Source organism: Castor canadensis, chromosome 10, assembly GCF_047511655.1.
Source record: "Castor canadensis chromosome 10, mCasCan1.hap1v2, whole genome shotgun sequence".
Lineage (NCBI taxonomy): Eukaryota > Metazoa > Chordata > Mammalia > Rodentia > Castoridae > Castor > Castor canadensis.
The window spans coordinates 2,793,815-2,816,749 of NC_133395.1; the positions used below are offsets into that span (position 1 = coordinate 2,793,815).

The 22,935-nt window shown below is 47.2% G+C and overlaps 1 protein-coding gene across 1 annotated transcript in view; it reads right to left on the reverse strand.

Moving 5' to 3' along the window:
- The window catches only part of Col4a2 (collagen type IV alpha 2 chain), a 155,502-nt gene that overhangs the window by 131,431 nt on the left and 1,136 nt on the right, over nt 1-22,935 (reverse strand). The window lies entirely within an intron of this gene.

Genomic DNA, 22,935 nt, shown 5'->3' on the forward strand with positions numbered 1-22,935 from the left:
TCATGTGCAAAAAGCACTTAGCCTGGGGCTAGGCCATGATAAGAACTTATCTTACACGATAAAACTCTAATTGCTTATAGTTATAACTATACACAGTAGCAAATATAACAGTCCATGGACATAATAAAAGTACAGAACATGACACGAGTCCTAGGCATAAGAGGTCACATCCTAACAGGGAAGGTCGTGTACTATCGGGGAAGTGAGACAGGACTCCATGCGCAGATGGAATGTGCTGCAGTTCCAGTGTTTGTTTGGTCTGGGTCACTTCAGCTATGACCATTTTAAAAACTCAGGAAGTATTTGGAGAAAAAGAAAAAGTGCTATATGAATTGCCCCAGGAGGATAACTGGAGGTGTGCGAGTCTGTAAGCATGACAGTGGGTGCAGAGGCTCAGCTGGCCTGAGTTCCACTGCACACCTCCAGAGGATCCAGGGTAGGGCATAGCAGGCTGGATGGGGGATGGATGTGAGACCCCCAGTAGGCCAGGGTTGCACGGGCAAGTGGAGAATCATGATGCTTTCTAGGAACACAGAGGTTGAAGCATCTCAGATTTTGTTAACAAGAAGTAAGTAGTCACCCCTCTGGGGGCTGTAAAATGCACTTCTGCCCGAAGCCAGGATGAGGTAGAATGGTTCTCATGAGATCGAGCTGCAGTCATACAATTAGGGACCTCTGTAGGGTAGCCACATTCTGCAGTGGGCACAGATGGGTGCTCAGATACCCAGGGATGCTTCCATGGGTGACATGGCCAACCCCATGGTGGGACCTATCCATTCCACAAGCCAGCCTGAAGGCCTTACAAGGCCCTGGCAGGCATGATGCCTGCCTTGCATATCTACTCTCCGGCTTGGAGTTACGACTTTCATAGCTACCATCAGACTTGGGGCTTGGGAAATATCACTGAGGGTTGTCATGAAGTCCTTCAACCGAGCTCAGCAGGTCCACTCCCGAAAGCCAGTGCACATTTAAGACTATTATTGATGTCAGAAATATGCTACCAGCCAATCACTTAGAAAACCAGCTGGTACTGGAAGGACCTGCTGGTCACCTTTCAAAACACAACTCTTTACGAATGGAAAAATATGGCCAATACACAGAAAGTGACTCTTCTGTTAAATTATCATAAAAACTGGATAAATCCATATTTCTGTGAGCCCAACTCTTCTCGCCTTTCATTTGCCAGTGCTCAGCTTTTTGGGGATATCATGTACCATAATCAGCATTCAAACTGAGAGGGACAAAAGGAGAGAAAGGGGAAGGAAGGCTGGCTCTGTAAGAAAGTGGCCTGAATGGGAGTTGTCACATACATCATCCACCACAGCAGTAAAGCACTTTTCTGGGTGGGTGTCACTACTGCTTTGTCCCTGGTTCGTGTCTCTCTCTGCATTTGAACCTCTGACCCAAACCAGTCAGAGATGAAGATGACTTAGAAAAGTGTTTCCCAGGCACCTTCTAGTCAAAGACGGTCCAGGAAGTCACTGGGCCATACAATGTGAAGGGCAAGCTTGGTTCTGAAAGTCACTCTGACATCTGTTCCCAAGCCTACTGGTGAAGCCTACAAAATGTAGGCTTCCTGATTTAATACTGCTAATTGTGGTGGACAGGACAATAAGACAAGGAAAAGAAGAAAGTACAGGGACTACAAGGTGATGCAACACCATCACTGCTTATAGACATATGGTTTCATATAAGGAAAATACTGCAGGATCTATGGTAAAATTCAGAATAGTGAGTGATTTTGGGAAAGCTGTAACCATATACCAAGATGCACAAATTGAGCTACATTAAAGGTGAAGAGTCAGCTTATCGAAGGATATCATTAACATAGAGAGAAGGCATGCCACAGGGTGGGGGACAAGGTCATCATAACACGTGTGCTCATGCAGAGCTTGTGTCCAGAATATGAAGAATGCTCCAAAAGTGTGAAGACAAGGCAGGGGAGAAATGGGTACGAGATTGGAACCAGCATTCTCAGTGAAAATATCCAAGTGGCCAACAGATAGACACAAATGTGCCTGACCCCCTTAGTAATCAGAAAAAATTCAAACATGTGAGCATTTCATGAGATACCAAATCCTTCTGTTGGTTGCTTTGATTTAGTTTTTGGACTCTTGCCCCATCCCTCCTACCACCCTTGGTCTTAGAAACTTGACTTTGTGTTTGGAACGATTTGAGTTGGATCTGTCAGGGTCTGTTAGCACACAGCCCCCTCCATGGGGCTGTCGGGGACTGGGAGCACCCCCCGCCCAACACTGCAGCAGTCTTCAATAACCAAGGCAACCACAGGAACATGGTCTCCATGGCTTCATTTTGTGGAGGATTTCGCAACCATGGAGGTGAACAGGAAAACGAGGACTTCTCTTCATCTTTCCAGTAACAGGGAATCTTTGAGAAGGGTGAAATGGAACGTTGGTGCAGAAAAAGATTTGGGTAGCCTTCTTCCTCACACACAATCTGCTCCTACCACCATGTCGAGGGTGGTAGAGATGGGGAACTCTACAGCGTTAACTGTCCCTATGTCAGCAGCTGTGCCTTTGCTGTGGCCTGGCATCATCGTGAAGTTTTATTGGTATACTTCAGGTCTGATATGCTCAAACTGATCCCTGGATGAGGGAAAGAGCATTGAGATCTTTCTAGAAGAAAACAGTACCAGTAAATTTCCAAGCTGCACAGAAAGCATCCCAAGGCATCCTTGACATGCAGGGTTTATTTAGGCAGTATTTCACGGGCAGCGGTTTCAGGCAGAGGTCGGGAAGATGTCAGACACACCACGGAGGCATGTGGCAGGGCAGGCTCTGAAACAGGCCCCCAGTCTGGTTACTAAGCTATTTAGAGAGGAATCAGTCAGCTAAAATGGGTCAAAGCAGGCAACCCTGCCACCAGTTGCTGGTAGAAAACTTGTCCGAATGCTGTTGTTGAAGCGAACAGCTCTCAGCAGAAAGCATCTAGCAGGAGGCCCTTCAATCGGAGGACAAGGTCAAGGCCCAGTCACCTTGCAAGGAAGGCGGGAAGACACCAGGCCCCGTGGATCAACAGCCACAGTACCGCAGCTTGGGGAAACCTTTCTGAAAGGCCAGTGGACAGCCACGCGTGGACACTTGGGAAACAAAGCTGCCTTCACTTTGAACCCCAAGCGAATCCCAGAAGCTCTGGCCCGAGGAGGTTTTGCCCTCTTCTCGGAGTTGCTCAGCTGACTGTGAACAAGCAGCTGGGTGTTTCAATAGATTTCAGGGGATTTGCCCCAATCAGACTGACACCGCGGCTGGGAAGAGCTGTGGCGCTGGACCAGCGCCCCACCCCCACACCGTCCCTCCCAGCTCATTCCAACCTGCCACCCACTACACAAAGAAGCCACCCAAGTAAAACGCCCTGAGATGGCACTATCTTTCCACGTTTGCCCTGACACCTTGCCCCCGTCTAACCGCTGACACGTCAGTTGTCTGCCTAGTGACCGTTATACTACCGAAAATTCCTTTATTTAGCTTGCTTGGGATGAAGTCATGCAGCTATGAGTGACTTGCAAAACAAAATCAAGTTCCATTCTCAGTTAAAGGGGCCGCAGAAAGCCTTAAAACCTTTAGTGGGATAACTGGTTATCCATTCCATTTCATTAAAAAAAGGGTCACAATACTTCCAGATTTTAGAAAGGAATAAAAAGCAGCATCAGTTTGGCAATGAGTCATATATGTACTGAATGTGTCACCTCTGGCTTTGCCATTTAAAAAGATGACAAGCTGGCTTCATAACTCTGCTTTTCTGTGTTTTATCAACAACTGCTCCAGTCACTATGGAATGACACACTTTGCTGTCACAGGTGTTTTTCTCTTCCCACCAGGGTCGTGAAGTTCTAACATGACCTCTTCATGGCTATCCCAGTCCTCTCCCCTTCAGGGCTCTACCCTTCCTCTCTCTCATGGTTCTAATATTCCTCTCCCTCTTCACGGTTTTAATATCCCTCTACCTTCCATGCCCACAATATTCTTCCACGGAATAACTGAGATACCAAATGGATGTCTCCACAGAAGTGCTTCTCTCCAATCGATTGCACCAGGAATCATTTGTACAGGATGAACTCGTCAAGTCAAAGAGGTCAGGGTTCCAAGCAGCTCCTCACAAGCTAGGACATCTAGCATGTCTAGTTTTTCTGGTCTCTCTTTTCTTATCTGTAAATAGTAATGTCTGCACCTGTTCTATTTCCAACTTCAAGAAATTCAAACTCATGTTTCAGGGTATACTTTCTTTTAGAATGTTGACGAGGTGATGGTGGTGGCGGGGCTGTTATTTTCAGAAGTTCTCTGAGAATTTCAGAATAACTGGTGGTGTCGTAAGTTAATTTAAACTTAGTATACCTCTTTGAAAATATTTGCAATTACAGAAAACCTAGTACCCTGACTGAAATAATAAGTAATTTATTTACCAGTCTAAACATTTCAATTTAATTTATGTCTGTGTTTTGCTCAGATTTGAATGACTCCTATTTCTTGATCTGGTATGGGCTGCAAAAGTACTGTGCTAAAATAGAATTTTTTTTGACATAATATGGGACCTCAAAGAAGTATGACGTTTGTCCCATAATGTACTTCCACCAAGATCTCGGGTTTTAGCTTAGTGGAAAGTTCTATTCACCATTTCCAAAACAAGCCTTTAAAAACAGTGAATCATGTAATTTACTCAAAAAATGATCTAATATATAAAATGATTTAATTAATGAAGTTACATGAGGGAACTCATTTATCAAGCTAACACAGACCTACCACGCCCTGGCTGTGTGCTTACAGCAGGGCTCTCTGGTCAACCACTTCAAGTACTCTTGGACCTGCTCTGAGATTTTATGTCTAAGATGAACCCTTCACAGGAAAATGTCCTGTGTGCTGTTCTTGGTTTTGTAGGATCACTGACCACCTATTGAGCACATACTGGTTTCTTCTGAGAGTTCAGTGTTTCCTATTTGAGTCAAGCATGGAAGGAAGAAGAGGGAAGCAGTGCTTCAGAGACAAATCTTGTGTGTCACACTGCTCTGTCAACAGTGAATGTGACCAGCATGAGTTGACTCTGCTTGAGGTTAAGCTAGAGTAAAAATTTTCCCCAATATACTTATGGAAAGATTATATGGAACAGAAAAAAATATCCGAATTGGGGAATTCTGAAAAGAGGAGGGATGTTTTATGACATTTTGTGGGTACTGAGGGCCTTGTACATGACAGGTACTGCTCTACCACTGAGCTGCATCCCCAGCTCAGTTCTACTGACTTTTAAACAACTCGACAATCTAAATTCATGGTCTTCAGATGGGCTCTTCAGGATGGTCCTAACAAAGGGGTCACACCGGTCAGTAACAATAACTTTGTCCCTGTCACGAGGGCTTTGGTAGTATTGGGAGGAGATGTTTTCCTAAGCAGATTAGTAACAATCTTGACTAACTTTCAGACTATTAAGTCAAGACTCCTTCTTGCCTGTAGTTTGCTGAAGCCAAGGTCATAATTCTGGAGTCTAGATTAATGTGGCTTATGGTATATGATTTGGACTTTATTATTCTTTGCATCACCCAATCATCATTTAAAATATTGACTCTGCTTCATAAGGAAAATTCCAGCAAAATATCAATAAAATCTGTTCAGACTTTTCTAATCATTTTGTGTACAGGACCAAGAAATTGCAAAGTTGTTTATATTCACTTTTTTTGGGGTAATGCTGGGGTTTGAACTCAGGGCCTCACGCTTGCTAGGCAGGCGCTCTGCCACTCGAACCACTCCACCAGCCCTAATGTTCACTCTTCTGTTCTAAAGGTTGGCTTTGAAAAGATGGTGGACAAGTGTCCACACTCTACTCAGTACCAGAGTCCTCCTGAATCATGAGAAAGGCGTTGCTGGGGTGTGGTCACAGTAGGACTCTGATGGGGATATTGGGGGATTTTTACACTTCGCTGATACCCGCAGTACAAATTCCTCTCTTAAAACAACACAAGCCAATGACTTCAAGCTGGATTTTTCTTTTTTTTCATACCAACATCCATCCTTAATCTCTTCACTGTAAAAGGCATCTGAGACCACTGGAAAGCATCACCCCAAGCATGCATACTTCCTTGCCTTTGAGGGACAAGACTGGAGTGAGACATGTAGGGTTTTAATTCTGAGGCTGAATGCCAGAAGGACTGGCTGGGAGGTGGTGAGACAGTGGGGCCGGTCTGTGGATGATCAGGGATGTGAGAAGTCTGTCTTAACTGCCCAGAGATGACTGTGGTGCTCTGGGGGATGGGTGAACTCTGGGTCCAGAGGAGGAAGCCAGCCAGGGGAGAGGTGGCAACTCAGATGGAGCAGCTATGAGGTCAGGATGGGGCTGGGAAGGAGCACTCTGTGATTGACAGCCATGGAGATGGCAGAATGGGAGCACAGGGCATGAGGCCAAGCAAGGAGGGTGGACCAGGAGGATGTGTGGTGCTGGAGAGAGTCTGACTGAGGCTGAGATCCCATACTTTGCCCAGGAATACTGCTGAAGCTTCTTGGTGGGGCAGTATACATTGAACAAGGCCCACCACGAGCATCAGCTTATTATCTACACACAGTCAAGACTTTTTGGTCAGATGTGGCCATCATTTTTTACTTGACTTAAGAGTTGCCATCCAGACTGTGTGAGCTGCCTTGATTTTTGAGAAACAACTCAACATTCTACCAAGATAGCATTCTCTTCAGGCTGCCAGGAGATTAGCAGGCTGACTGTTGGGTTAGGAATGAAGACGTGATACGAATGGACTCCACCGGGCACGACCCAGGAAAGTAAGAATCACTGTCAGGCAGCCGCACAGCTGCAGGGTGCTGGCTGGAGGATGAGCTACAGGCAGTAGCCCTCTGTCATAGAGGCTCCAGGCACCTGAGGAGGGGCCGGTGAAAACCCCAACTCCCAGTGTCTACAACAGCCTAGTTAAAGGATTTCCCATGGTCTGCAGCAGGTGAGTGTGAAGGAAGATAGAAGCAGTTCTCTCTATACTTGAGAATCTTTGGAATTACTGGTCAAGTCTCGAGACTCAGGGGAGCAGAAGGGCCAGGGGTGTGGGCTACTAGGGAGAATGATGTGCCGGAAGCATGAAAAGTTCAAGAGCTCTGGGTCAAGAGGAACCATAGCAACCAGCACCCACGGGGATGAGTGGTCCAGAAGGGGGAGCGAGGTATACAAGGCAAAGTGATGAAAAGTCTGTGGAAGGAGCCTCCAAGGAACTGGATGGACTTCTCTGGTCCTCCTCTAAATCAAGAATCTCTACCTTGCTTCACTGGTCTTCCTTCCATGTGGTCCTTCTGGCCACTTAATCTATGTTTTGATCTCTAAGATGTGGCTGTCTTACATGGAATTTTCCAGATGTTTGAGGGATGTTTTAACTACAGGTGGTCATGCAGGATTGACTAGCAGGAGGACAAATGAAGTTCTACCCACAAAAGTGGGGCCACAGCCCTCACAGTTAAGGAGGAGGGCTGATGGGAGGGATCCATCTGTCAGCCTCCCTTCAAAGGAATGAGCTTCGTGCTTTAGGTTGCTTTCTGTCTACCATGATGTCCTAAATGGTAATTTAAGAATGCATTGATTCCTGATTATTGTGTTGCAATGACAGGTTAAAGTTGATGGTGTAAGAAGGCTCATTTTTATAGGGATAAATGTATTTCCATAAAATAATCCATTTGCCCCTTTCCCCATTCTTGCTTCTTTGCAAATTTAGGGTCATACTTGCTTTTGGTGACTCAGCTTTGCAAAGACACCAATTCCTAAGCTCTCTCAAAAAGCAACAGAGGAACACCACCTTCTTCAAGCCAGGAGTTGCTAACTCTTTCCTGTAGGCAAAAGAGCTGGCGAGTCTCTCCTAATGCTGCAGAAGATTGGCAGTCACACATCCTACCAATGGCCAGGAGCAACCGGCTAATGGCAGAACAGAATCCCAAGACTGGAAAGGCCCTCTAGACACCTTCTTCTAGGGCTTGCTGCCCACACTGTGGTCCCTGGACCCAAAGCATCACTGTCACACTGGATGGGAAGAAGTAAATTCTCAGGCAAGCTCCTTCCTTTGGTTGCCTCAACATCACTAGCCTGAAGGATGGGCCTTTGGAAGGAGAGAGTGGTGCTGGGCTCTGGTCCACTTTCCACATTTTTACTCCCACGGACCATGAGGTTGAGTTTCCAGAAGCACAAAGAAGGCCACTGGCCCTGAAGTCAGAGCATACCTCAGCTTGGAGTGCTCACTGGCCAAGTGCCTGCTTCCCTCTGGCATTGGGGCTCAAGGAAAAAAATGCATGCTATGAAATGAAAATACTTTGGCACGCTGCCTTGCAGTTGAAGCATATTCTGTGTTGGTCTGACTTTGCAGATAAGCCATTGTCTGCCTACCCCATAGTTTCTAGCATGGCAAATCAAATCAAGCAGAATCAATGGGGGAAAAACGTGTCTTTGGCTGACTTGAAGTGCACATTTTTCAGGGATGTGCCTTTGGCACTGAGTGCACTGGTTTGTGCTGTGACTTTGAAGAAAAAACTCCAAAGCCACTTACTTCAGTTCTGCACAGGACTCTCTCTTGCCCTCGTTCTTTCTTCCTGCCACCTCCTGTCCATCATGTGAATCAGACCTCAGTTGCTGTGCCACACAGAATGGGCACAGGGCATCTGTGTGCTCCTGGCTTGGTCTTTGACCTCACAGAGCCTTTGGAGCGCACGCTCTGGTTAGAAGAGGCAGATGAAGCCTCTTTCCTTTGAACTCTTCTTCCTCCCCTCTGCCCGGTCTCTGTCTAGGCAGCACTGAGAGAAGCCAGTGCTACGTAATACCTGCAGCCTTCTTAGAAGAGGTGTCCTTGGCTCCACAGCTTCCCAGCCCTCACTCACTCAAGCCCAGGCTTCCCAACTACAGAGAAAAAGAGTCATTACTGAGCCTGGCTAACTTAGAAAAGAAGAAAGAAAACTGGTGTCAGGGATGGAAGGGAGACCCCATCCCAACATCTGACACTATCTTGAGCAGACGCCCTTGGGTGCTTTCTTGAGCAACGGGTCATCATCTGCTGGATGACAGCCCTGTGAGCAGAGCTGCACAACAGAAACACACAGCAGATAATGGTCTCCAGGAGCCTGGGGTGTGGCCACAGGCTCTCTCACCTCTGAGAAAAGTCACTCTGACTCTGCTAACAATTCCAAGGGGCTGGAGAGTGAGTCCCTTAGGCAGCAGGTGTCTGCAGGATTTGTTATCTATGGAGCAATCCCTCTGTCCATCTGCTCCTCCCACACTGTGCTGGGGCTGGGCGGAATGAGCACTGGGCTCAGGCATTAGGCCACTAGGAACTGCACCAGGGAATAAAGTGTCACTTCTTGAGCCTGTATCTGGGTTCCCTCCCTCTCACTAGAGCTGACCCTCCACAGGTGGCCACAGTGCCCTCTGATCATGCCACCAGCTGCCTTCGAATCCTAAGCCTTCCACAGGAAGGTTAAATCACACATTCACTTAAGGAAATTCCTGTAGCAGTGATGAATGATCCTCAGGTTGGAGCACACAGTGAGGGACAGGACAGGTGCCGAGCTGCAGCAGCCTGACATTTCGTAGGAAACGTGGAGGAGTCATGGTTTGAGGTCCACAGACTCACTGTCCCTGTGTGTTTGTCTTCTGTTGTACCCCTGACCACCAAGGCCTCAGCTCTTCGACTGATGGACCCCCCAGGGGATGATTTCTGACCACACCTCTCAGAAGCAAGAGACAGCCCCTGCTGTGCCTCCCTTGGCCTCTGTCCACTTCCCTCTTCCCTTCCATTCACACTTTTCTTCCTAAAAAATTGTGTGTGGCTCCAAGGCCTCCAGAAATTGCTCTGGGTCTTTCATGCCCAGTCCTGTGCATCTAGACCACACCTTGCTTATGGGCAGAGACCCACATCGGAGACGGTAAAGTCAGTAGACCTGCCAACCTGCTTATCCACCCTGTCTCCAGCTGGGCAGGGAAGTGAGTTTTCTCTTGTTTGCAATTCCTAACATTCACCTTGCAACCTGTCAATCAAGGAAACAAAATGACCTTGCAAACAGTAACTTAAGGGGTGGCAATGGTGTTGGAGGAAGGAAGGGTAGGGCAGGGGTGGGTGGCTTGAGAATGCTCTGCAGTCTCACTCTTGGGCCTTCTCAGGCTTCCATGGCCCTGTACCCAATCTTCCCACTGTCTCCTGAACTCTAGCAACAAAGAAAAGTAGTTGGACAGGTGGAGCAGTGGCACCAGGTCACCCACCCTCCTTGTGATGAGAAACCACCCTAATTGATCATTGCAGTTACGTGGCCTTGAATCAACAGGACATAACCTCCAACCGAGACAGGCTCACGAAGGGCCTAAACCTCCTAATTGTCCTCCCTGTGACCAACACAGGAGACAGAAGCAACTTCAAAAACCACGCAGAACCACGTGTCAACTCCTGGCAGTTCAATGGCTCTGAGTTCAGTGGTATGAGTCCATTCCAACCTTCCTCAAATCTAAATATCCTGCTTGTCCTAACAAAACAATGGATGTCTCCAAAGAGAAACCAAAGGAAACCAAAAATCAAGAGGCTGACTTCCTCAAAACAATATCATTGAGTTCAGCAACCCAGGACATGAGTGTCACAAACCAGCAGGTTCTTAAATTCGTCAGCTCACGCAGTCAGTGGAAGGGAAGAGGCTAGTGTACCCAACACTCTACTGCTTGCCAGTTCTTTCTGCCTTTCTTCTCTTTCACTTTAGTGTTAGCTCTTGTTTAGCTCTATAAAGACTGACTTAATAACGAAGTCCTTGAAGAATTTACCCACATTAAGTAAAGTTTAACACGCTCAGATTTCTTTAACCATGAAAAGCCATTTCCATTGAAGAAAAGTTCTCCCAACAGTGGATGTTGTGTCAGTGCAGGTTTTTACTTCCTCAGTTTTGAACGATATTTTGGGTTTGTATAATTGACATTAAAACAGTGATTTTTTTAGTTATAATTGTCTAATACAATTATGTCATATTCTCTTCTCATAATTTAAAGAATGACATGGGTGAGAGAAATTTAGGAAGACATTTCCAGGTAGAGTTGAATTCAAATCATCCTGCAAATAGTCCATTTTGTCATCCTTTTAATGATTTCATCTGAAAGTATACAGAAATGAATCAACTGCTTTTATTAGCTGATATTAACGAATCAACTCTACTACCTCCAATAAAGAACTAATGATTTTTTTTTACAGCATTAAGGTAATTAAAGTCATTTATAAAGACAGTAACACCTGAGACTTTTTGGCACTTATGACTAATCCACTATAGACAAAAGCCAATTTTAAAAACACAATTCAGAAAAAGTGCAGTTATGCCAAGGACAGATGAGAAAGTACAAGGCTTTGCTATACCAAACAGGTGAGAAGTGAAATTACCATAGGTCTACACAAATGAATAAATAGAATTCTACACTTTTCTGTATGTGTGCTTAGATTTCCTACAGAGATAACAAAATAGAGTCCCTTCAATAGGAGGCACTCCTTAGAAAAAGACTGAAAAGAGTTGATAAGCAACTCCTGAGTTTTATGCTTATTTTTTTCTACTTCTACCAATTTGCTGACATACTTAACCTAAGCAGGAAAATCTTTCTGGTCAGTAGGCATAGCCTACTACAATGGTTTGATGCACCAATTTTAAAAACTTTTACAAAGCAATGCATGATATTTTTGTGAGGTCTACTGAAAATACATCCCTCAAGGTTCATGCTGCCACCTTTAGCGACATTTGATGGAGGAACCTTTATATATTTGTCAGGCGAACGTGATAACCACTACACTATGGAAACACCTTTATATATTTGTGATTATAATTTTTTAACAATCAGAAGCCATGTACCAAGTTTTTGGTCAAAATAGCATAGAGTAAATTAAACTGAAATTGCATTCTATTAACCAATTTAAGTGAATTTCTGTAGGCATAGTTACGTTGAATAAAGCTTTAAAAAACATCAAAAAGAGAGCAAAATAACTTAAAAAAGTGTAGGAATACTAGTCAGCCTTTAAAAAGGAAGCAAGTTCTCCACAAGCTATGCCATGGATGAGCCTGAGGACATCAGTGAAATAAGCCAATCTCAAAAGGACAGAATTCTACTTAGGTGAGGTTCCTGATGGAGTCAGGTCCACAGGGAAAGAAAGAAAGAATGGGTTATCAGGAGCTAGGGGTGGGCAGGGGAGAGAGCTGTTCAGAGGGGGTGTGTGTACTTTCTGTTTGGGATGAGAGAAAGTTCTAGAGATGGATGGTGGTGACAGCTGTGTAACAATGTGAACGTATCTGATGTCACTGAGCTGAGAACTTATACAAGGTAAGATGGCCAGGCATGGTGGGGAACTCCTGCAATCCCAGCACTGAGAGACTGAGGAAGGAGATCATGAGTTCCAGGCCAGCCAGGGCTACACAGCAACACCCTGTCTCAACAACCACCTTCAAAAAAAAGGCCAAGATGGTAAATTTTATGTGGTACATTTTACCAAAATGAAAACATGAGAAAAGGTATAAAGGAATCGCCCTAATTTGCACTGTCCATGTACAAGAGATCCGGGGAGACACTGAGGACCATTTTCAGGTGTTAGTTTATAAACCAGTCTGTGATGGGTGTGATGCAGGAGTCATGCACCAAAGTTACTCCCCATTAATTTTTAACACATGAAATCTTTACAAATAATGAAGAGCTAAGGTGTTTTTTTAAAATGTGAGCAATCACAAAACCTGGTCTTTTGTGCATATTTACTCTCAGAGACTCGAGTTAAACCGAGTGAGAAAGAAGGAGGGACGAGAGGACAGAAAAGCCGAGTGACAAGCAGCCCCAGGCTTGTTCTAACTCCCTGGGGAGCAAGAGGTATGGGAAGAATATGTTTCTTTGACAGTTGGCTGTAAAAAGGAGAAAAAGGCAATTGTAAAAACTGGTTCTCTATCTATCTGGGTCTGTCTGTCTCCTCTGTTAAATACAGTCATTTTCTTTTGAGATGCTGCTTTCTTGTTTTTATGCCAAACAGAGGCAGACAGCCTCAGGGCTAGACTTTAAAGAGAATCGAACTTTTCACTTTGAGATATCAGTGTTGCCAGTCAGTTTCTTATTCTGGAGCTTCTACACAGGATTCAGCCTTACTTCCTAAGTAGAGAATTTTGGAATTAAAAAAAAATTCTAGCTAGCATGACTCATCTTCCTTCCTCCCCCCTCCAGAGTAAAATAGCCCATTTATTTTCAGAACATTGAATTCCAATCAGGTGAGGTGCAGGAACAAATTGCTCTTGCTGGAGAGCTGAGAAGTCACCTACAGGTACAACCTACAGGGGCCAATAAGGGGCCAGGGCACCAGACAGCCTAACTTTGGGTCACCCAGTGAGGGAGGTGACCAGCTGGGGGGCCCACCCGCTCTGTCAGCTCATGGCTCTGTCTGGCAGAAGGAGACTCTGTTGGAGATCCAGAACGTCCAAGTGAGCAGAGGCAAAGAAACAAAGCCAAGGCAGTCACTGGAGCACCCTGTCCTACTGAGGCAACTGGCAATGCACTGTGTGCCCATGACCTTGGCACCGTGAGGTCAGGATGCACACGCACTTGATGGGCGTGAGATCTACCAACCCAGAGAAACGCTTAGACAATAAGATGCCGGAGACGGAGGAAATCCTGTCTGAGCCAAGATTGTCTCTGGAGGGAGAGGTGGGGTGCAAAATCTGATGGGAAGGTGGGGGAGGTGGGTTTGGGACAGGAAAGGAGATTTCCCCAGGTCCTGACTTAGTTATGACTTGGCCGGTTGTGACAATGAGGACAATCGCCAAGTAAGGAAGGCAGGGAGGAGGCTTTCCTGGGCAATGTCCACCTGCAGACAGCCACCACTGGCCTCACTCACCTGGGGGCAGGTGCATCCTGACTGAGAACTTCACAAGCAAGGAAGGCTGGCTCACTCCGGAAGCACACACCCTGCAGGGGATGGTGCTGGGGAATCTTTCTGCTCTTTCCAGAGCAGACTTCTCCCCAAGATTCTAGTGGCTTCTTCCTATCATGTTTGCCAGACCAAAACCTCTTACGCTTTTGTGCCTGATTGCATAAATGTCTCAGTTATTTGTACAAAATGTTCCTTGTTGATAAACCTTTCCATCTGTTCTGGAAATAATGTAGCTACACCTTGATTTCACTTTGATTAAAACAAAATTTTCCCCCTTTGCTGACATTTCTCAAGCTTAGAGGACATGAACACAAGTGTCCAGCTATTGCCACATGAGCCACTCCCCTGCTGGTCACCACAGCAGAGACGTGTTAAGAGCCAGGAGGGAGCAGGACTCTGCACTCTGAACACAGGGAACCTGGGTGAGACCCCCCAAAACTTCCTTCCCACGTCCCTTCCATCCCACTGGCCTAATGTCTTGTCCCACTGCATCTCCTGCCCACTGGCTACCCTGGCATCCTGACATCTCCCCACCATGATTGTACATCATTTTCTGTGGTGTCAACCTTTTTATGTCTGAGGTTGAAGACCAATATTTAATAAAATGTGAAAGACTAAATGCAAGTAGCTATAAAGGGATGTCTCAGGCAGCACACAGAGCTCACTAGCACCCTTGTGCACAGCTTTTGATCCTCAGGATACACTTAGGGCAGGAATTCGGGGAAGGAACTACATTGCTCGAGTTTTACAAAAGTAGAAAGAGTCCTACATGAAGTGGCCAGGAGGAGGTAGGGAGGTCAGGTTTTGTCCCAGACCCAAGCCAGCTCAATCCTCCTGAAACTACACCAGAGTCCGCACTCTGCAGCCCCTCAGCAGAGAGGGACCTTCTGGAGTTTATCAATGAGTTCTGTTACATGCAAAACGAATGCACTGAAAGTCACTTTTGTTGTGGAACAAAAGTGAGACGAACTTGACCTCAAATAGGAGCCTCTGTAGGCTGCTCTCTACATCTGCATCTCGGGTAATCCCAGATGGCATCTTTAACTTTAAAAATGTGAGCATGCAATTGGACAAGTACAACACATGCCCACATGTGCCCACATGTGCACACACACACACACACACGCATATCACTTGCACCACACTGTTCTCAGCCTGTCCTTGCTTTCTGGGCCAGACCTGGGTTTGCAAAAGGACTGGTGAATGTAACTTGTGAGGGGACATTGTTCCTGGTGGACTCTGACGTGCTCATCTGGTGAATAAATTTCACATAAATGATCCCACCATGAACTTGTGACCACTGTGAGTTGTGGGTATGTGGCTTTGGGTGTCCCCAGTCACTGAGCTAACACCCAGGTTCTCTAACTAATGCCTTTAGTAGACTGCACTGGCTACCTGACCACAAGTGGATAACTTCAGCAGAAAATATCAGTGTGCAAAACAAGGAAAGCAGACGGTGGCGCAGGGGGGCTTGCCATGCCCAAGAGAGAAGGGATCTGTCGCCATTTCACACCATGCTGAGACAGTTGGGGAGACCTCTCATTCCCCATGGAACTGTGCCAACTCTTCCTCTAAATTTGGACTGGCGGAATTTCCCAGGAGTCTCCTCTGCTCTGAGACAATGCTGTGTTTGCACATCCTTTTCCCTTTGCCCAGATACGGCAAATCTGCCTCCTGGGCTAGAATTTCAAACAGGACCTGGAGAGCAGGGTTGGATGTACACCCAAAGGACCCCTGGGCCCATGCTCTTGATCTTGTCCTGAGTACCATCTTTCCAGCCTCTATTTCTTAGGGAACCACACGTCTGGCTCCAGCCTTTTCACAGAAGAGACCCTAAGAGAACAGGTGCCTGAGTCTACCTGGGAGATGTCCTTCAGCTTCCTCTGCCTCAGCAGCGCAAGTGGGAAGGGAGCAGGGGTGTCCAGGGACCAATAATATGTGTGTGTGCATGTATGTGTGTGTATGTATATGCATGTGTGTGCATATGTGTGGGCCCTGTGGTGTGTGTAGAGTGTGGTGTGTGCTGTGTGTTCTTTCTCATCTCACTGTTTATCAACCTGTCACTGCCTCTTATCTACCGCTATACAAATTTATAGCATAGATGCATATTTTTAACATACATTTATGTTTGACGTGTACAAATTTTACAATTTTCAGTATGTATGTGTGATTGTACAACACCCAGTGGTGTTTTGGCCAGTGATGGATTGCATCTACTATGGTGGCCCATAAGATTCCACTGTCAAATGATGTCACGGCTTACTTGGTGAGGTCCAGTCTAGGATGTTTCACCATGACAAAACCATGACAGCCTCCCCCCCCCCCCCCCCCCCCCGATTCTGAGCACAGGTCTGTATGGTTAGGTGACATGAGATTGTGTTCACATTCCAGGGCAGGGACTTATCACCCTGGCACAACAGTGAAGGGCAGAGGACTCAGAATCAATGAATCCTGGGTTTCATACCCAGCCTGCTTCTCACTGACCCTGCATGCTCTGCCCCTCTGTGAGTAGGGTGGCTGGATCAATTTCCAGCACCTGCTGCTCAACACAGGGTCACCACTGGGATTTACCCATGGGCGCTCCAGCAGCGCAGGGCTTCAGGATGCTAGAGGCACCTTCAGGGATCATGTTCTTTGTTATTCTCCCAGGGCTCCCCTTCCTTTTCTCTCCTGGGACCAGTGCCACTGGGAATGAGGACTGGGGAGGACAGTCAGGCTGCAGGCCTCACAGAGCTGGTGCAAGTCTGTTTACTTGCTCTAGGGGACAAACTAGAACCTTTGAGGCCTGGCAGGGGAGTATGCTGACTTATTTATTTATTTATCTATGGTGCTGGAGGCATTGAACCCAGGGCCTGCTGTTTGCTAAGCAAGTGTTCTACCCCTGAGCTTATGCCAAGCCCCAGGCACAGCCCGGCCAGAAGCCCTATCCTCTGCTCTCACTGGGCTCTGCCACTCTCCTACCCCCATAGCCACAGATCCAAAACACTCAACATGCAGAAAAACGTAACACTCTGTAATTTATACCGGGAACCAGACAATTATTCCATGTAACTCAAAAAATGCGAATTCTTCTGTAATTCCCATGTGAGAGATCACCAAACTGGGCCAAAGCAGCAAAACAGGAATTTTATGGGTGGGGTAGAAGCAATCCCCAGGAAACAATACATTCTCTGGGCAGACTGTAACCTGTCATCACAGACAGCTGCTTTTATCCAGACAGAGGGCAATAATATGGGAAAAAGGGGGAAAACTGTATTGAGAAAAAAAGACAAGATCTGTCTGATACTAACTACATCTCTGATCATTTCTGTATCCATTACTCTATTGAGTGAGCTTTGGGCCCAGGAGCACATTCCACTCCGGTGACCTGCACAGGAAGGAGCCACATGCCTCAAATCCAGACTGAGGTCAGGTAACTGCCCTTGAAGAAGGAGTGTTTCTGAGCCCTAAATTAGACTTTCTGATGGGTCTCAGTTCCCACTGGGCCTAAAGGGGGGGCATGGGCATCCTGACCTCTTGCTACACGGATGCTCAGATAGGAAGGGAATATGTCCTTGCATCTGGGGATGAGGCCAGGAGCCCAGACAGGAGAGCACAGGCAGATCAGGCAGGGCGGCACAGAGGCTGCCCTGTCCCCATTGCTCGGTTCTGGTTATCAGTGGCAGGATGGGGACAGGAAAATGTGGCAGACAACATCCCTGGCCCTTTACCTCAGCTTCTCCCTGAAGCAGAGGCTGTGGTCATGGGGAGATCACTGACTCTGAGTCCTACCACAACAGTCCATGCAGTGCAGGGCACGTGGTGGGGAGCAGTGTGTTGGAGGGGGAGGCCCTGGGACCACCACTGCCTCCCAAGCACGTATATCCTTAGCACATGTGGGAAAGTCCAGTGGGGCTCTCCTGCTCCCCACAACAGTAAGGACTCTGGGCCAATAATGTGTGGAGCCAGAAGCTAGGCAGTAACCCACTGCTTCCCTGTGCGGAGGTATGCTGGTCTTGAAGCAGCACCACTGTGCAGCCTGGCCACTCCTCCCTTAGTCCTCTCTCTCCCCACTCTGATTCTTTTTCTACTCAACTACTCACAATCAACACAGAGCTCATCTGACACAGATGTGTGGGGTTTTCCCCCACAAACCAAGCAAGCCATCGATTCTGCAGTGGACACCAGCTAGGTGGCCTCCCATTCCATTCTGACACTCTAGCTTGGGAGATCACATGCTGAGGACTGAGTCCATCAGGTCCCTGACACTAACCAGCAGCTCCAGTCTGTCTCACCTGCGCTTCTGACTCACCGACTGCACACTGCGGTTACCACAAGCACCTCTTTGGGTTCTATTAGTTTGCTACAGAGCAGCTTACAGAACTCAGGGGAACACATTTACTGGTTTGCTATGAAGGACACAGATCAGGAGAGGCAGAGGGCAAGGTGTGGGGACAGCACTGGGCCTTCCCTGGTGTGCCAGCCTCCAGGGTCCCAGGGTTTGGAAACTCCCAAATCCTGGCCTTTTAAGTTTTTATGGAAGCTTCATTGTATAGGCATGGTGGATTAAAACTCCAGCCATTGGTGATCAATTTCCGCCCCTCTCCAGAGGCTAGGGGTGGGGCTGAAAGCACCAAGCTTCTAACCTGCCTTGGTCTTTCTAGGGACCAGACCCCCTCCTACAGCTCCGGTGGAGGCCAGATCTTAATGATTAGCATATAAAAGTGCTATTAGCATATAAAAGTGCCCCTTTTCACTGAGGGCCCAAGGACTGACTGTAGGAGTTGTAAGCCAGGAACAGGCCAGAGAACAAATACCTCCCCTGCTAAGAAGGGGAGTTCCTGTATCTCCCAGAATCTCTAGAAGACCTGGAGGTGTCCAGGAAAGGAGACCTCCTTGACCATCTTCCCATACAGGCCAGGAGACAAAACCCCACTAATTCAGGCATGGGGCCACCTTTCCCACATTTCCCAGTAAATGGAGTATTTTTAATTTACTTGAAAAAGAATAGGACCAATATTTTCCTCTCTGGCACATCTGTTGGTCACTAGCATGGGACTCACTGTTCTCAGCCTTTTCTGTGCGTTTGCCTAGCTGCCTGATGCACACCAAATGCAGATGCACACAACTTCGAAGGAGCCTTTTAAATTGTCGTTATTTCTAGGTAATTTTCACTTGCAGAAAAACTGCAAAGAGAGCACAGGTTTCCTGCATCCCCTCCACCCAACCAGATGACATGTTCACATCTCACTTAACTTCGGAGCATTCCACCTCAGACTCTTGGTTTACACAGTTTCTCTGCTACTGTCCACTTCAGGACGAACGTTGCCCTTAGCGGGTGGCTTTTATAAGAGAGCTGTGGCTTCAAAAGTAGCCTCATTCAGAGCTACAGGGAAGGTGCAGGAGCCAGGGAGCTCTAAGGAGCCAGAGACAGGGAGACATAAGCCACAGGGAGACCAGACCCACCAGATGGGCCAGCGCCAGAGCTCATGGGGGCCTAGAGTTCATGGGGGAAGCCCAGGTTGCTTTCATGACACTCACTCTGACCACATCTATAGGACTGCAGAAACCCACCAGGGTCTTTTAAGATAAGGGGCCACCTGCTTCTGTCATGGGTCATCAAAACAAAAGTCATCATCCTCCCCGCCCCCTAGAAGTCAATGAAATCAAGGACTGGAGTCCAAATTTTGTCATTAACTGAAGGAAGAGCCCATTGAAGGGGAATGACAAGAGGTCACCACCCCATAACCTGGCCTTTCCTTTCACTTCAACTAAGTACCATTTACTGGATTCCAGGAGCTTCTCAACACCTGGAAGACAAAAAACCTCCTGAGCATATTTATTTCAGGTCTCATGCTGCAGAGTCCAAATGCTCACCTGGATGAGTCTCGTCTTGGGCACCTGAGACCTGGCTTGTGCCCAGGGCCTCAGCACACTGCAGGACCTGGCAGAGCAGGCAGCACAGGCCACAGTGCTGGCTCTGACTGGCCTGCAAGTGAGGGTCACTTGAGGGCACCCACACAAGCCAAGTATAGCATTCAAAGTTCTTCAACCTTCCCTTTTAGCCCTCTTATCTATCACCTTGAGGTCACACAGCCAGGGGGCAAAGACCACTGTGCAGTCAAGGAACCCTGAGGACACCACCTCCACAACCAAGGCTTGGCTCACAAGGTGAATCAGCCCAAGCCAGTTCCAAACTACCTGCCACCTTCACTCTGAGACCAAAGCAAGAAGCATCGATAGCAATAAAGAAAAGAAGAGGCCAATTTCAGAGCATTCTCTAAAATCCTCTAATCAATGACAAATTCTCCTTTTTAGATGCAAAGAGCAGACAGCCCCAAGCCAACTGCTACTAATGATGTCTCCATTAAAAGTCATCAAAGGCAAAAGTAGGCTTTTCCCCTCTTGAAGCTATTTTCTTTCTTCTCCCCATACCAGCAATTAGACACTTCTCTGATTTTTATTGTTCCTGCAAAATCTTTGTTTTCTGTTCAAGAACAGAAATCTTTGTTTTCTGTCTCTACTTCTAAACAGTGTCAGAGCCTACTGTCCAGTCTTTGTTCCTTGCTGGCTCTTCCTACCCACCCCTAGCATGGGATACTTATGACAAACCCCAGTACTACTTGTCATGGCCAAGTCACCCATGCCACCCAGGAAGAATTACTTTCAGAGCCTCCGGGGCTGAATATGCTTGGTGATCCATGAAAAGAGGAGGGACCTTGTGATTTTTCCTCTTCTTAGGAGTCTAGATTTTGCACCTTGGGACCAAAGCCTCAAGAATGTGGGAAAGTACTGTCCTCTCAAGTCTCCACAGGCACTCACTTGCTCCACAGCACTAGAGGCAGACATGGTTCTCAAAATCCCCATCATTCTAAGAGTCTGAGGTCTGGGGAAGGTCCACAGCGAGCAGAAGCCCCAAAGCTGCTGCCCAATTGGGAATGGTACGCAGGTATCCACCATGGAGTGACCCTGAGTTGCACAGGCAGAGCACCCAGGCCCACACTTGGCTCTGAGCTGCCTCTGGGGTTTCTGCTTCCTACTCTCCTTTGCACCATGATACTTATCCTCACAGCAGCAAAGGGAGAGTCCCTTTCCCAGGAACCAGTGTGTGGGCTTCACCCTGGTAGTCCTCCTGGTAGACAGGAAGAAAGACCTCACTCAAGAAGAAACTTGGAAGCACCCTCACTGCTGGCTTGGGAATCCAGGAGGCTCAGTGTGGAGGAGGAGTGCCTCGCTCCCATTCCCATGAACCACTTACAAGAGGGGCAACCTGGGGCATGTTATTTACTGTGAGCCTCTGTTTCCTCACCTGTAAAATGGGGACAATACCGACCTATCTCAGGTATGTTTTTCCAGGAGGCTTTGAGGTACTGATGTGCATACATTGGTACACATGAGGCACTCGCTCAATAATTATTCACTCTTTTCGTTAGTCATGAGACCAGCAAGATACAATTGGTGGCTCTTTTTCCTGAGTTTACCCAACCCTGGGAAAGAGTCCTGAGACCGAAGGAAATGAGACAGGATTTCTGAGTTGGACAAATGAATGGGGGAGAAGCAGAGCGTATATAGTTCATGATCCAGGGATTATTTCACAGGTAACAGCTATTGAAGCCCGTGGTCAATGAGAAGCTAGTAAGTAGTCAATACACTGGAGGGCATAACAAATTGCGAGTCTTTTAAACAACACCTGAATCGTCGCTAGTAAAAATGATTAAAAATACATACCTATTTTATTCATAGATTTGGAATCTAAAGCCCAGAGAGATGAAATAAATTGGCAGTTTACTTCAATTGCTTGTCAATTCAAATAGCCCAGCTCAGTGGGCTACCCCCAAAGTAGCATTGGGTAGGAATGCAAACTTCCAGCCTCCATCCCAGAAAGTCCCATCAGATGGGGACTAAATGCCTGATTTTTTTATTACACCTTTCCAGATAATTCTGCTTAGTGAGGTCTGAGGGCTATAATTTGGGGAGCTCTGCTAGGCAATAAATGCCTTTGGTCTCATCCAAGGATGGAGGGTCAAAGAGATGGAGGGTGAGTTTGCAGCACCCAAGAGGATGTGGGGAGGCATGGAGCTGTATGCCACGCAGCAGGGCCCCTGGTGTCTATGATAATCTGGGGACATCACTCCTGCTAAGTGTGAAAACCCAGGCTTGGGATCATGAGACAGGACAGGGAGGTTTAGTGACTTGGTCTTTCAACTAGAAGCCCTATCAGGAATTTCAGGATTGGCTCAGCCCCTGATAAGAATTCCTGAGTCTCCTCATCCTCAGGAATGAAGACATTGGCATATGGGGCTCAGGGTATGAAAGTCTAGCGTGCACACTCCACCACCGCCTCTCGGAGTGGGTATTGCGGTGGTCTATAAACGTGGGACGAGTCTTAGGTGCACAAGGACCCACAGAGTCATCTGATTGGTTCCAATATCTAGATCTGGCTCTTTTTTAAAAGTTAGGACTGTGAACAGGAAGGAGACAGACGGCGCTGGAACACACTAGCCAAAGTCTCCTACCGCCTCCCCTCCTTCCCACTCTTCCTTCTGGTTTTGAGCAGGCCTGAGAGCTGCTCTTCTCTGGAGGAGAATGTATTTCCCACACCCTGCCTTAGAACTTGATTGTTTTACACTGGCTCTGATTGGTTGAAACTAACAGAATCGGAAGGACCTCAAACACAATCTCCCCAAAAGCGTACGCTACGCAAGGGTAGGGCTGATGCGCACAGGACCAGGCACTTGGTGCTGAACAGACAGGCTTTCCATCAGACACCTAGTCAGTGCCCTCAGTTTTCCACTCCTCCTTTAAACACAGATCCCTATGGATGGACCCACCAAAGCTGTGGCATATTACTCCTGGCTACAGAGAGCTCTGAACAAAATGTATGGACTCCCACAGTGCAATCACCAAAAGCCATGGCAGTGTCCGCTGGACTGTGATTGCTGAGGGGCTGCGCTGTAGGTGTGGCCCACTTGGCTGCTCCCACCTGTGACTCTTCCAGGGCCCAACCAAGACTTGGGAGAACTCTTCCATTGTTCCCTCTCAAAGTAGTCTCCTCCTCTTCGCCC